Source organism: Sapajus apella, unplaced genomic scaffold (genome assembly GCF_009761245.1).
Source record: "Sapajus apella isolate SASKATOON/1434 unplaced genomic scaffold, GSC_monkey_1.0 scaffold11, whole genome shotgun sequence".
In the NCBI taxonomy this organism is placed as follows: domain Eukaryota; kingdom Metazoa; phylum Chordata; class Mammalia; order Primates; family Cebidae; genus Sapajus; species Sapajus apella.
In genome coordinates, this window is record NW_022436951.1 from 20,101,892 (window position 1) to 20,114,208 (window position 12,317).

At 36.1% G+C, this 12,317-nt stretch overlaps 1 protein-coding gene across 3 annotated transcripts in view; it reads left to right on the forward strand.

Moving 5' to 3' along the window:
• CDH12 (cadherin 12) overlaps positions 1-12,317 on the forward strand; it is a 1,125,215-nt gene that overhangs the window by 769,088 nt on the left and 343,810 nt on the right. Inside the window, exon 1 of one of the 3 annotated variants that reach the window (XM_032278816.1) lies at positions 11,885-11,895. The exons of the other annotated variants lie outside the window; for them this stretch is intronic. The gene's annotated coding sequence lies outside the window, so the exon portion shown is untranslated. Of the gene's footprint in view, positions 1-11,884; positions 11,896-12,317 lie in introns of those variants that run through there. 3 annotated transcript variants of the gene reach the window in all.

Genomic DNA, 12,317 nt, shown 5'->3' on the forward strand with positions numbered 1-12,317 from the left:
AATCTCAGCTCACTGCAACCTGCGCTTCCCAGGTTCAAGTGATTCTCGTGCCTCAGCTTCCTGAGTAGCTGGGACTACACATGCACACCACCACTCCCCCATAATTTTTGTATTTTTAGTAAAGACGGGTTTTCACCATGTTGGCCCGGATAGTCCTGATCTCCTGCCCTCAGGTGATCCACCCACCTTGGCCTCCCAAAGTGCTGGGATTACAGGCGTGAGCCACTGCAGCTAACCGAGACCCTGATCCTAAGAAAGTTTTGGATGTAAAAGAAAGAAGGAGAAAAACAGTTTTGTTCTACAGTTTTGCAAAAAAATTATACATTTTCCATAACAATACATGATAACATACAATACATACATACCTAGAGTACATGATCAGTCTGTTAAATATGGGAATAAAATATTCAAATAATTACATCCACCTCATTCTTAATATCTGCATGATGAAAGCACAATGTGGATATGAAATTGTGTGAATTTTGTTCAGTAATAGTCTCAGTGTCTAAAATTGTTCCAAGATAACATGAAGTGCTCCATAAATTTTTGCCTCCTAAAGAAATGAAAAAAGTTCTGGGCATTCATATAAGTAGTTTTATTTTCTTTATGCATCACACTTTCAAATTTTTACACAGAAGGAATAATTGGGTTTTTGTAATAAAAATAGTGATTTTGATGCATAACGCATCTTGATTTTATAATTTAGATTTTTAATTTAGATTTTATAATTTGATTTCATTTTATAATTTAGAAATAATACTCTATGGTAAAATAATACAGCAAAAGAGATTAAGAATAAATTTCACATAGGACAACTGGTACCTTGGTAAGTAATCGGTATAATCCATCCAGTTGTATGAGTTCTAAATAAAACATAATTTAATAAGTGAAATTATGGAGTAGTTTCCAAAATAAGAAAACCCATTTATATCCCCTATGATATATAAAAATCAGGAGGACCACAACATGCAGGGTGATTTTAATAAATCAATAATGTAACATAGTAATTCACAATTTAACTAAATATTTAAAGAAGAATTGTTAGCTAAATAAAAATCTCTGTGTGTGTAATGTACAGCATATAGCAGATAAAGAGTCACAGTGACACTGGTAAGATTTTATAGAGAGAATTGTTTTTCAGATTCACATTTGAAGCTTTGTAATTAGACACATCAAGGCTTATACTTAATACCATTAATGTGAGGTAAATTCCAAGGACGAAAATATCTTGTGAGTCTTGTGTGATCAGTATTGCCTGGAGTTATGCAACTAGAGAATATTTGCTGCTCACTAAATGTTTCTCTTTTCCTTAATAATATTTCCTTCCTGTTTGTCACCTCCTACTATTTTCCTATTTGAAAAATTAAAATCCAATCTCTACACATAGTCCTCAATAGATCTCTCATTGTCCCTCAAATAAATTACAAGGGAAACTTCTCTGGTGTTTAATTTAAAGTTTAGAATCAGATAATGCATATGTTTTTAGAGACTAGTTAATAATTACAATATTTTTTACCTGAAAAAGACACAATATTTTCTTGGTTTTTAGAAATTCACTTGTTAGCTTTGTAGTTCCAATTGTTTGTGCATCTTGAAATCTATACTAATATGTCGCTGGGCCATTGATGCTCATTAACACACCCTCAAGTTCAAATTTGTCTCCTAAAATCTCCTTTTTTCTTACTCCCCTTCTCCCACATGCTTACCTACCCATCGGCCATGCCACCCGCTACTGTCATGATGGTCTCTGTTCTTACCTTCTCCCTTGATGTATTCCTCTGAGACGTGAAATGCACTTTGTGCTAAACTCAGCTTCATTTTCATCCTAGATGCAGTCCCTCTGGAGTTCTGCTGAATAAAGCTACTAATGCCATTACGTATTGCCATTATTCAAATATCTGTGGTTCTCTGTAAAGAGCAGCATAGTATCTATTTCTGCAACCCAAGGGCTCTTCTTCTTTGGAGTCGGATTCCTATGGGTCATCTCTAAAGGTGGTTCCAAGGCTTAGTCTAGAAAATAAGTCAAATCATGGCCTCAGGCTCCTGTTTCACTCATGTTCACTCCCATCTGGAATGTTTAAAAGAGTGCACTGCCTTTTTGTGTTGGGAAAAGTTCATTTGTGTAACAGTTTGCCTCTTAATTTTCCTCTGCAGCACAGATAAAGCAAATGTGGGCTATCTCCATCCCAGATGGTTTCTGTAAAACTTTAGGGGATTGATATGATGCCCAGGTGGTCATGGTGAAGCAGTGAGGCACTAGTAGATGAAAATCAGTGGGCATACTCTCAAATATGAGCCCTAGGTTAGTATTGAGGTAGACTCTGATCAATATCATATGAAATATATTAACATAAATTGAGGCCTTGTTTACTTTGCTCCAAGAAGCAAAGACAATTCCAGGTCCACTGATTATAGCCCAAAATCTTGAGTCTGAAGTCGATCATGTAGTCATTTCTTTAACAACTTTATCATGATATAGCTTCCAAAAAAGCTCCACCGTTTTACATCTTACCTGCAATGTATGGGGGTGACGCTTTTTCACATCCTCCTTCAATACTTGCTACTATCATTTTATGATAGCCATCCTCCCTGGGGTTTTCATTTGCATTTCTCTAGTGACTAATGGTGTTGACCATCCTTCCATGGGCTTATTGTCCATGTGTGCAACTGATTTAGAGAAATGTCTATTCAAAGCCTTCTCACATTTATTGATTGTGTTATCTTTCCCTTGTTGAATAATAAATGGTCTTTGTATATTTGAGATACAAGTCTCTTGTCAGTGTATAATTTGAACATACTTTTTTGCATTCTATGGGTTATATTTTTACTTTCATATTGGTGTTCTTTGAAGCAAGAAATTGCTAATTTTCCTAAAGTCCAGCTTAACTTTATTTTGTCACTTGTGCTTTTGGAGTCATATATTTTTAAACAGATGGCATTGCCTATTCTATATTTTTGTGTAAGGATCTTATAGTATTAACTCTTAAAGAAGGTCTATGAGCCATCCTGAGTGAATTTTTGTATACGGTGGCAGTGGAAGTAAAGGATTAAAGTCATCGTTTTCATGTGGATAGCCAATTGCCCCAGAAATCATTTACTGAGAAAGTAGAGATCCTAAAATACACTTATTTTTAGGCAACTGATTTTCCACAGGCAGTATTAGATTACAGTGGTCCTGGGGCAATTGGTGTGCCAGAACTGTGTTGAGAATCTTACATTTATATTTATAAGGGATATGTGTCTTCAGGATGGGTGTGTTTGTGTGCCTGTGTGTGTTTATCTTGCCAAGTGTTGGTTGGATTTTAATATTGGAATATTAAAGGTCTCATAGAATACATCAGGATATGCTCCCTCAACTTTTTATTTTTTTAGTTTTTGGGGGTTTCATATTAATTATTCTTGAGATGTTTGGTAGAATTGGATACTGACATGAAAAAGATGAATTAAATCCTCCACTCCCTCCATATGCAAAAATTCACTCAGGATGGACCCATTTATTTTAAGATCTCTATTCCATTCCATGACCTCTAGGTGTATACTTATGCCACTACCACATTGCCATGATTATTGCAGTGGTGTTTTAAGCTTCAAAAGTGGAAAGTTTGAGTTCACCAAATTATTTACTTTTTTGTATAAGATTGTTTTAAATATTCTGCTAGGTGCCTTTCATTTCTACATGCATTTTAGAATGAACATTTCAATTGCTGTAATATTGCAGCTTGAATTTTGATAGGAATTGCATAAGGATCAATTTTATTAACTTTCCAATCTATGAACATTTTATGCCCTCTCATTTACAAAGACATTCTTTAATTTCTTGCAACAATTGTTTGTGGTTTTTGGCATACACATTTCACTTCTTTGGTTAGATTTTGACCTAAATATTTAATGTTTCAGATGCTATTTTAAGTGGAAGTATTTTCTTAATTCAATTTTCAGAATGCCATTTTCAGTGTAGAGAAATACAGTTGATTTTTGTACATTGACCTTGTATGCTGCCAGTCCTCTGACACTCTCTTTCTCTCTCTCTCAATCCCTCTCTCTCTATCTCTCTCTCTCACACACACACACACACACACACACACACACTTTAAACTATATGTATATACTTTAAAATATTTACTAAACTATAATTATGCTTTAGGATGTTAAATATGAAAGATGATGTCATCAGCAAGTTGAGATAAATTTATTTCTACCTTTCTAGTCAGGTAAATTTTCCCTCTTTTCTCATCTAATTTGCCAATAAAACCTCCATTAACCTCCATTAAAATGTTGTAAAGACATGGGGATAGTGTACATCCCTTTCTTGTTTGTGTTCTTGGGGAGAAAACATGCAGTCTGTTACCATTACCATAATATTAATCGTGGAAACTTGTTAGATTGTCTTTATCAGGTTTTAGGTTTTTCCTTTTCTTCCTACTTGGTTGGTTGTTTTTATCAATAAAACATATTGAATATTGTCAAATACATTTTCTAGATCATTGACATGATCTGTGTTTGTTTTGTTTCTTTATTCTATTGACATGATTATTATTTCAATTAATTATTAGAAATTTAACCAACATTGCAATAATGGGATAAATCCCATTTGGTCATGGTGCATTATCTCTTTTGTATGTTGCTGGATTTGGTATGCCAGAACTGTGTTGTGAGTCCTTACATTTATATTCATAATGAATATTGATCTTCAGTGTGTGTGTGTGTGTGTGTGTGTGTGTGTGTGTGTGTGCCCATGACTGTGGGTTTACCTTGTCAAGTGTTGGTTGGATTTTGATATTGGAATATTAAAGGCCTCATAGAATAAGTCAGGATATGTTGCCTCAACTTCTTTGTTTTTTTGAGTTTTTGAGGTTCTATATTAATTGTTCTTGAAATGTTTAGTAGAATTTAACAGTGGAGACATCTTGTTCTGAAATTTTCTTTGTGGGAAGTTTTTGAAATTGCTAATTTGATCTCTTTATGTATTAGGAAAATAATCAGAGCTTCTAAACGTTTGAGGGAATATTATTAATGTTTGTCTTTCTAGAACTGTGTCAATTTCATCAACGTTGTTTAACTTGTTGGCATAAAGTTGTTCATAGTGTTTGTTATAGTATGTTTTATAATTGTTAGAAGCTGATAGTGATGTCTTCTTTACTGATTTTAGTAATTTGACTCCTTTTTTGTAGTAAGTATAACATTGAGGAATGCTTTCAAAGGAACAATTGTGTGTGCTAATTTTGTCTATTGTTTTCTATTCTTTACATCATTAATTTCCACTTTAGTCTTTATCTTTACTCCTTCTGATTGCTTTAAGTTAAGTTTGCTCTTCTTTTTTTCTTGTTTCTTAATGGGGTTGTTAAATTATTGATTTGAGATTTTTTTTTTTTAAATGTAGACACTTACAGCTATAAATCCCCCTATGTGCACTGCATTGTCATATACATTTGTATGTTATATTCTAACTTTAATTAGTCTCAAAATATTTTTTCCTATACTTTATTCTTTAAATAATTGGTTAAGACTACATTGTTTGGATTTTTTCACCTTTTAATTTCCCCAGTGACAAAAATTCTCGTTTTCTTCTGTAGTTCCCAAATGTACCAAAATTTTCTCTATAGTTTATTTCTAATTTTATTACATTGTAGTTGGAGAAGGAATGCTGTAAAATTTTAATCTTGGTTATTTCTTTTCCCAGACCAAATCTAATGATGAGAACCTCTAGTAATTTTTTTTCATTTTTGTTATTGTATTTCTCATCTCTATAATTGTCATGTGGCTCTTTAAAAATAAATTCTCTTTTTAGTAACATTTTCTATTTGATGAGATATTATTAACTGCTTTCCTTCCTTTAATTCTTTACACATGGTTGCATTTAGTTCTTTCAATATGTTTATAATGCTACTTTGACATCTTTGCTTGCCAAGTCCACTATCTGTACTACTTCAAAACTAGTTTCCCTGATTCCCCTGTCCCCACCAGTGTGATGATCCAATTTTTCTATTTCTTTGCATGTCTTGAAACTGTGAAAAAATGGCTTTACAAATAATATATTTAACAGTTCTAGTTACTGAACTCACTAGGATGTCCCTTTCCTGGGGGTGGTAGTTGTTTGCTTGGCCGTTTATCTGTTTAGTGAATTGGATGAACTCAATTTAGCGAAATCTATTACTCCCACTGTTTGTAGCCTCTGCCTCCTCAGATTTTTTCTGTTTTCTATCTTTAATCATGGCCACATAAGACATTGTCCACATGTCAGTGTAAACAGCCTGCTGGTCAATGGCTGTTCTTAAGCCCCTTTAACCAGTTAGATTTTCGCTTTGTGCCGACGTGTATCTGTGTGACTTGAAGGCTGCTACCAACGACCAGAAAGTTCAGCAAGGCACTGGCACTTGCAAGGTTCCAGCTCCGATCACTCCTGAGAGTGCATAGGCTTGCAGATGAGTATAATTTTTAAGGCGGTTTCCTGGGAGCTGCCTCTAAGTCAGAGTAGCACGTTGTTCAGTCAGTATTTGGTATGAAGTTACATTTAAGCCCTTCACACAGGTGAGGCTCCTGCCACATCAAAAGGCCTATGTGTATCTTGGTGGACACTTTCACATCTGCCTCATGCCGTGCAGTGATTGCTAGTGAGAAAGTAAAGCTTAGTGTGTATGAATTACCTTCTCAATCCCCAGAGTTGATCATGGTCCCACGAGAGCTATTCTTGATTGTCCCTTTGCTTATATCACAAAGCCACCAACTTCCTCATAATTGCTACCTGCCAGATTTCTACTACTTTCAGCATTAGACAAGGAGTGTACACTCTGTCCAAATAAAGAATGCCCCCGAGACAAAGCTGTAGAGCCCTTTGTCCTTTTGGCCTCTGTTCCCCCTGAGAAGAATGCCTATACAATGCAACAAAACTGGGAGTTGGGACCCTCATTCCCTCTTGTGATATCCTCTGTCTTTAAGGGGACATTGGTGGTGGTGGTGGGGGGTGATGACAGGGATTGCAGTCCTTGGTCTTTTCAGTTATGCCTACAAATGTGAACTTCCGCTTTATAAGAGATCTAAGGGCAAGGAGAGGAGGTCCCAATATACTTGACTTGGTAGGTCTGAAATAGAGCTTTCACCTTATAAATGAGCCTGGGGAAAAGGAATTCTGGTTCTTTCCTCCACACCTACTAGAAATAGTGTTTCTGCAACTCAGGACTGGCAAGAAGGATGAGAAACACAGCTGGCCATGAGCGTCATTTTGTTTGCTGAATACACTTGAGACCATTTCTAGAGACTTTAATTGATAATTATTAAATAATTTTCCCAATAAATTTGCTGTTTTGCTGTGTAGAATGTCACCATAACTCCTTACTCTGCCATTCCAGAAGCATTGTATCCTACTTTTAAATTTCACTCTCGGAATATACCTATCATTTCTTTATTCAGTCCTGATTAACTACATAAAATTGGGAATTCAGGAAGATCATGCAGGAGTATGATAGAGTATAAGTGCCTTCGGACAATTTTGATGTATTTCTACATCTGGAATTTTCTCCAAACTTACTCTGAGATGATTTTCTGAGCAGCTCGCCATCAATCTCCATTGGGAGGCTTCCTGGAAACTTTCTTCAATCTATCCCTGCTGCAGCATTTTCCTTTATTTTTTTGATATGGAATTTGAACGCAATTTGAAAATTCAAAGTATTCTCCATCATAGCTATACTTCTTCCACACATTGTGAAATAATCAAAATGAAGATACTGTGCCTTTCAGGATCTCCTTGAATTTGTCTCAATACTGAAGATTTCATACATTACAAAGCAATATCTAAATTGGACTCAAGTTCTTTTTCTCTCATTCTTTTTTTTTTTCTTTTCTTTTGAGACAGAGCCTCACTCTGTCACCCAGGCTGGAGTGTAGTGGTGAGATCTTGGCTCACTGCAACCTCCACTTCCCAGGTTCAGGCAATTCTTCTGCCTCAGCCTCCCAAGTAGCTGGGACTACAGGTATGTGCCATCACCCCCAGCTAATTTTTCTATCTTTAGTAGAGATGGGATTTCACCATGTTGGCTAGGCTGGTCTCAAACTCCTGACCTCAAGTGATGATCTGCTTGCTTCAGCCTCCAAAATGTTGAGATTGTAGGTGTGAGCCACCACGCCCTGTCTTTTTTTTCCCCCCGTTCTTGTCACATTACTTCTTGTAAATTTGTTCAGTGTCTGGCAGCAAGCAGATTGTACCTCATTTTAGCCATAACCAAGTCCCAGTTTCCCCTATTCTGTACATCTTATATTAGGATGGTGCACTTCTAACAGGTGAATAACCAATATTAATACATTGTTATTACCTAAAGTTCATATTTTCTTCAGATTTCCTTAATTATTACCTGTGATTATTTTTCTATTCCGCGATACTCTCCACTGCATTTAGCTGTCATGCCTGCTTAGGCTGCTCTTGGCTTTGACAGTTTCGCAGATTTTTTGTTTATTTTCAACAACATTCACCATTTTAAGAAGTACTGGTGAGGCATTTTATAGGATGTCTCTCAACTGAGACTTGTCTTGTGATTAGAACGGGATTATGGATTTTGGGGAGAAAGGCCACAGAGGTAAATTACCAATTTCAGAATATATTGTCAGGGGTTTTCACACAATGCAGTTAAAATCACACCACAAAAAATAAAGATGTGATGAAATTGCTTTTCTCCTTAAAGAGAGATTCTGTACTTTGCCATAAAGTACTGGAAAGATGTCCCATGTTGAGTTTCTTGGGGTTTTTTGCATTTTTTTTTCTTGGCTTGTAGAAGATACCAGCAGCAGCAATTTTCATTTCAGTTAAAATTCAAATGGCACATTTTGGCTTCCTAACATACTTGTGAAGTAGAGTGTAGAATCTGGACAAGACAGAGAGGCAGGATTCATGAACTCTATAAACTAAAATCATTGAGTAATCATCACCTACAGGCACCTCTGTTTTACTCATAAGAATTAGCAGATATTGGTTTACCATGTCTGCTTCTCAGCAGGCAGTTTATAAAACAGAAGAGTTAGTGTTAAGGGTTTGTTACACCCAAGAGAGGGTCATAATTCCTTTTGGGATGGGTTTTACTACAACCAAAAAAGGTGTATTAGGGAGGTATGCTCATCCCCAAGTCTTTGCAAAAGTACCTTGCTTTTCTGAACAAAGCTTAAAATTTGCCTAACAATGCCTGTTGAAACATTGAAATAATTTTCCTGGGAGTCGTGTCCTTAAACTATCAGATTTGCTTGAAATCTTTAAATGTTTATTGATTATCGTGCATTTCATACAATAGGAAGCAGAAAGCTTAATTTATGAAATTAAGTCAAATGAAATAATGTTTTCAAGGTGAAGAATAACATGAAAAAATATAAAGCATATTGTTGACATTTTTATCATTTTTGGATTACATAAGTTGTGGTGTCATTTTTTTTTTTAATAATAGGGAAATAAAGCCTTTCCTTATATTGTTTAATGTGGATCACTTTTGACTACTATTTCAAATTAAAAAGCCATTTATTCACAAGAGGAGGTGGGGGAGTTGTATTATTTTCCTTTTAAATTTTAAGAAGTACCCTTGAAAAACTACTCCATAGAATATTAATTTAAAATAGACCACAAGCATAGTCACCATTAAAGAATTATCCAATATGCAATTAGTATTAGAATGCTACCCATAATAGAGAACCCCTTTTAATAATTAATACATCTTTCAGCTTAATAAGTTGTCCCTGACAAAGAGAACTCTTTCAATGTAATTTATATTGAATATATATCCCCCTTTTCAGGAGTAATTCTTAAAAGCCAACATACCCCAATTGAATAAATAACTAGGGAAACCACAGTCTTTATATATGTTTTAGCTTTGGAGATATACTTAAAGGAAGTGTTACTGTCAGTGAATATTTCACAAATAAACATCTGCTGCTTGGTACATGACCAATTTTTTTAAAAAATATCCCTTCTGTTAAAAGGGATGTTGGGCTCCAGAGAGTCATTATCAGGGTTAAAAAGTCTTTGAAAAGCCACTCTGGCTCTACAAAAGATTAAGAAGCATAGACAAATATAAATTTTTTAACACTATGCCTGAAATCTGGTATAGGGAGTAAAACATACCTCTGGTGATGTCCTTTGTAGCAAATCTGTCTTCCTTAAGGTTCGCATATTTCCATAGGGTGCTGACCCCTCAGAATAAGCTTTCTACTCTTGCTTTTATAACAACACCATTGGTGCTGGAGCAAGTATACCCAGGTTGATGGCTCGATATAGTTTTTCCTTGTAATTTAGCCTGTGTTTCATGCCTGGGGGAGTTGTTTCCCTTTCACTTAAGAACTGGAGTCCTTCAATCTCCTTGCATTATTTTTGTTGTGATATAGAACTTTAAAAGCTCCCTGGCTGACAACCGTGGCCAGAGTCTGGGATCTGCTGGGAGCAGCATCATGTACTGAAAATATTGGTTCATCTGTTCACTAAAGTACTGCAGTGTTATAGCAACTCGAAATTGATTTTAGGATTATAAAATAATGGCAATAGTTAGGAAATGCACTCTCACACATGTTCTCATTGAATGATGAGATTAAAAAAATATGTACTTGGTTACATATATATATATATATACAAATAGAAGAGTGTTGTTGATTGTGTCCCCACAGTTCAAATGCTATGCAACAGATATTACTTAGCACAAATCTATGCTGTGACTTCATTTAAAATGATACTTCAGATCTACTTGTTCCAAAGACAATATTTTTATTAATCTATTAAGTAACTTATTTATTTTTAATAATATCAATGTCAGAAGCAATCCTCAAATTTAGAATTGTTAAGTAGGTCAGACAGGCTCCCATCTCCCGTAAGGGACCCCAGGACTACATTCACAGCTCAAGCTCTCCAGGAAGAGCTGCCTAGAACAGTAGGAAACCCTCTTATCCTCTTTTCTGTACGACAACTACTTCTGTTTTTTTTTTGTTTGTGTGGTTTTTGGGTTTTTGTTTGTTTGTTTATTTTGAGACAGAGTTTCCCTCTTGCCCAGGCTGGAGTGCAGTGATGTGATCTCAGCTTACTGCAACCTCTGCCTCCCGGATTCAAGCGATTCTCCTGCCTCAGCCTCCTGAGTAGCTGGGATTACAGACACCGGCCACCACACCTGGCTAATTTTTTGTACTTTTAGTAGAGACGAGATTTCAGCAGGTTCATCAGGCTGGTCTCGATCTCCTGACCTCAGGTGATCTGCCTGCCTCGGCCTCCCAAAGTGCTGGGATTACAGGCGTGAGCCACCATGCCCAGCCAGCAGCTACTTCTTAACACTCAACTTGGTGACCTGTTTAGCACCTTGCTGGGCTGTTGGAGCACTTTCTGAATTTTTGACCACTATCCAATTCTGTTGGAATACTGAGCCTGTCTATTAATTCCTACCTCTGCCTAGAATTATGTCCTTCCCAGATCCTTGTAGATAGAAAGCTGGGAGCCTTGGATTACCTGACTTCAAGGGAACTATATTGACCTGATAGCTTACATCTCCTAATTTTCAAAAGAGCTAAATGAGTCTGAAAACTCAAGCTGCCCAGTATTGAAATACCTACTTACTTTGGGGAAAATAACTTGAAACTCAAGTTTGCAAGCTCATATTCCTTGTTTTACTAGGATTGGAAACCCTTGAGTTTTCTGTGTATTTATATATCTATTATCAGAGGAGCAGGACAGTACAAGATCCAAGAGTATTAGCTCTGTGGTCAGTTTGCCCAGATTCAAGCCTACCTGCTATGTACTAACGTGTAGATCATGGCCAAGTCATTTAACATCTCTGTTCCTCCATTTCTTCTGTCAGGTGGGTGTAATCATACAACCTCCTTCACAGGGCTGTTATATAGGCACAGAATATACAACACCATGTGGAACATCCTAAGTTTTCAATAAAGGTTAGCTATCATCATTGAATGAATTACTCATTCAAACTTAACAAAGATATACTTGGTGCCTACCATATGCCAGGTAATAGTGCTGACCCCAGGAACAGAATGGCTAATAAAACAGGGACCATTACTCCTCTCTAGCCTCTATTCACCCCACCACTCCACCCAGAAAAGAGCAAACAAATAATCACATGAATACACTTCTAATATAAATTACTGTTATCAGTAATAATTAAAGCTAAGGAGTTTAGACTCAAGAAAGGAAGAGAATGGGAAGGACTGAGCATGCAGGGGTTGATTATTCAGGCCTTGGTAAATTCACGAATGTCGTATTAAAGTTCTGGATTTTAATATATGCAAGGAGAAAGTTTTATGTTTTTAATTACAGGTATTTCTGCTACAGAGTGATAGGCGAGTTTTTTAAAAGC